The following is a 3,651-nucleotide window of genomic DNA, read 5'->3' as shown; positions in this document are numbered from 1 at the left end:
GTTGGCTTGCCTAGCAAGCGGTGTTAAGCGCTATCACGAACTCATGGTTGGGATTTTTGGGTCGTGATAATATGTCTCTCATTTTAAGACCAAATTGGGTAATTCAAAAGGCTATCTTGGGTGGAATCTCGCAAGGATTATGTTGGATTTGTAAAAGGTTATTTTAGGAATAACCAAGCATCAAAATTCAGGATAGGACAGCTGTTGCTTTTTTTTTTACTTATTTCGGGGTTTATTCACTTTTTCTCATAAATTTTGGAGCTCGGGAAGATGCGATGTTTTAGGAGATTTTCATCATTACTCTGTAGGTAAGTGATTTTTATTGGATTTTATTATATATCTTGATTCCCCATGGATTTATACACGTAGAACATGTGTTTTTAAAGAGAATTTTGGGGAGTTTTGCCTATAATTTAAGATCGTATAAATTGGGATTTGGGAGTCGATTTGGATTCGATTTTAGAATCTAATCATATATTTGGACTCGTAGGGTTATAGATAGTCGGGATCTATCCCTTGACTTGGATTTTGACCATGAGGGTTTAGGTGACTCTTGTTGACTTTTCGTGATTTGATTAAAGATTGAAACTTTATTATTTGAAATTGATTCCTATGGTCTTGTTTGACGTTATTGAATGGTATTTGACTTGATTCGAGTCATTTGGAGATGAAATTAAAAGGAAACATGGTTTGTTGTTGATTGAAGCTTGCCGGGTGGAGGTAAATCTCTTGTCTATCTATGTAAAAGGGAATTCTCCCCCATAAATGATCTATTTTCTACTTTTTGTTTGATTTACGAGCCACGTATATGCGAGTTGACGAGCGTATAGCGTAGATAGGTTATGACCATATCCGACAAATGTTTGGCTTATGATTATGCCTTGTTTGAACTATGTGAACTCCTTATTCATGTTTCATTGATTCTATGACTATCTGATGACTTGAAATTATGGCAAGCATACTTAAGGTTATGATTTGTCGCATTGGGCATAAATAATTATTTTTCCGTATTGAAGTTCTTGTTCGAGCCGTAGTCATATACTTGTCTTATCGATTTGTGATTTGTTGGTTAAATGGCTTATATCATTCATGATAAATATTAGGATAACACTTTCGAAAGATGAAATTGCTTATTGAATTGTTGAGATAAATTAAATTACATGATTAGCCATAGACATATTTTAACCTTAAGTTCTTTTATCCACATTTTATTATTATGATTTGGTGCCTTTAATTATGTTGTCTCATACATATATCTATAAGTTTGAGAGTTAAATATTGTGAAAAGATGAGAATTTTTGCACCTCGGATGTTATGAGCAGATATTGGTTATTGATGATGTTGTGTGGATCGGGTTGCACACTATAATGGTATTACATGTGGATTGGGTGGCACGCCGCCAGGGGTACATGTCTGGATCGGGTATCACGCTGCCACAAATATATTTGTGGATTGGGTTGCACGACGCAATGTTATTATATTTATTTCTGGATCTAGTTGCACGCCGCAATGATGCTTGAATTGGTACCATCCCTCCGGAGTCAGGTGATTAGCAATATATATATATATATATATATATATATATATATATATATATATATATATATATATATATATATATATATATATATATATGACCATTGACTGACTCATTTTATGACTGTAAAAAAATAAAGATAACTGATATTGATATCCCCCTTATTTGAGCATGCATTGGCAGCTTAGACTCATCCAATGGCTCTTATATTATGTGTGATCCGTATCATGATTATGAAAAGAACTGAGATAATTAATATTGTATTCTATTTTCTTGTTTTAAAAGCATGTATAAATTTTAGTTCTTACTGAGTTTCTATTGGCAGACTCGTTTGAAGATATCATACCTTATTCCATGTTCTATTTCTGCTTCATATGCTTATTGAACTGTTAGTAGGTATCGATGTCGACCTCTCACCTCTACTTCTTCAAGGTTAGATTTGATACTTATTGAGTACCGTAGTTTTGTACTCATACTATACTTCTGCATATTTTGTGCAGATTCTGAGACTGGTATTTGCGGTACCCATTGAGCTGAATTGGAGTATGTTATTGGAGACTTCGTGGTGCACTAATATACTTGATGCGATCCGCAACACATGGAGTCCTCCTTCCCTACTTATTCATTTCTGTCTAGTGTTACTTTTCTAGACAGATATTATGGTTCAGTTAAAACTAGCTACTCTTATTATATGCTTGTGATGTAGTGACACTGTTTGTGGTTGTGTTTAGACCTTACCATTGAATATGTATTCATGATATTGAATTGAAATTTATTCCGCATTGTTATTTATATCATGAAACAGTTAAAGGCTTAATAATTGGAATCTTTTGTTGATGTTGAGTGTAGCTTGCGTAGTGAGCAATTTAGGCGTCATGACGTGTACCGACCCGACCGGTCGTTTTATGCATTTACACTTCGCTCGGTAGTCTGGGAGCGCGAGTAGATCCGTATGATGTATTATGACTTGTGTGAATTGTCGGTATTGTTTTTCAGGTGTTTCAAAACTTGTTTGGAAGAATGACTTGTGTGAATTGTCGGATTTGCATTTGGATATTTCAAGAAGGATTCGACACAAATTGGCGAAAGTGGAAAATTTGAAGGTTGGGAAAGTTCACAAGTTTGACCGGGAGTTGACTTTGAGGATATCGGATTCGGATTGTGGTTACGGGAATGGTAATAGCTTCGATATCTCATTTGGGAATTTTGTGCAAAAGTTGAGTTCATTCCAAGTTGATTTGATATGTTTCGGCGCAAGTTTCGAAAGTTGAAAGTTCAAAGCTCATTAATTTTAATTGGAGATGTGATTCATTATTTTGATGTTATTATGAATGATTTGAGGCCTCGAGTAGGTCTGTATTATGTTATGGGAGTTTTTGGTATATTCGGAAGGTGTCCCGGGTGGTCTGGGTGAGTTTCAGACGTTGTTCGGATCATTTCGAAGGGATTTTCATTCGTTAGTTTCTGTTGTTACCTGTTGCTTCTGGTGTTCTTCGCGATCACGAAGGCTTGGCCACGATCGCGTAAGTTGTTTTGGTCTGCTGTGAAAATTTTCTATCCGCATTCACGAGAGTAGGCACACCTTCGCATAGGGAGGGGGCTGGTCTTCATTGCTTTCACGCAAGGGTGCACGCGTTCGCGTAGTGGTTTGGACTGAGCTGGGCAGAGGCTATTTCTTCTTCGCGTTTGCATGGGTAGTTACGCGATCGCGTAGGGTATATGTGGAGGCAGTGTTGGTTGCTACCGCGATCGTTGAGGTTTGTTCGCGATGGCGTAGTGTTTTTTCAGGGGTTGTGCATTTTGTTCTTCGCGATCAAAAAAGGTATTTCCGCGATCGCAATTCATTAATTCATCCAGTGATTATAAAGTACTCTATTTCGGGGGTTGCGGCCATTTTTACATATTTGGAGCTATGGAGCTCGGACTGAGGCGATTATTGAAGCAATTTTCACCATGTGTATTGGGGTAAGTATTCTCTACTCATTTTTTATTTTATATCATGAATCTATCTTTGTTTTTGGCAGTTAATTTAGGATTTTAAGAGAGAAATTGGGGAATTTTGTCTAAAGTTTCATAGAATGAATTTTAGAGTTTTGAACATTGATTTGAGGTCG

Source organism: Nicotiana attenuata, chromosome 5 (genome assembly GCF_001879085.1).
Source record: "Nicotiana attenuata strain UT chromosome 5, NIATTr2, whole genome shotgun sequence".
NCBI lineage: Eukaryota > Viridiplantae > Streptophyta > Magnoliopsida > Solanales > Solanaceae > Nicotiana > Nicotiana attenuata.
The sequence above is the reverse complement of the archived record's forward strand: the minus strand, read 5'-3'. Positions refer to the sequence as shown.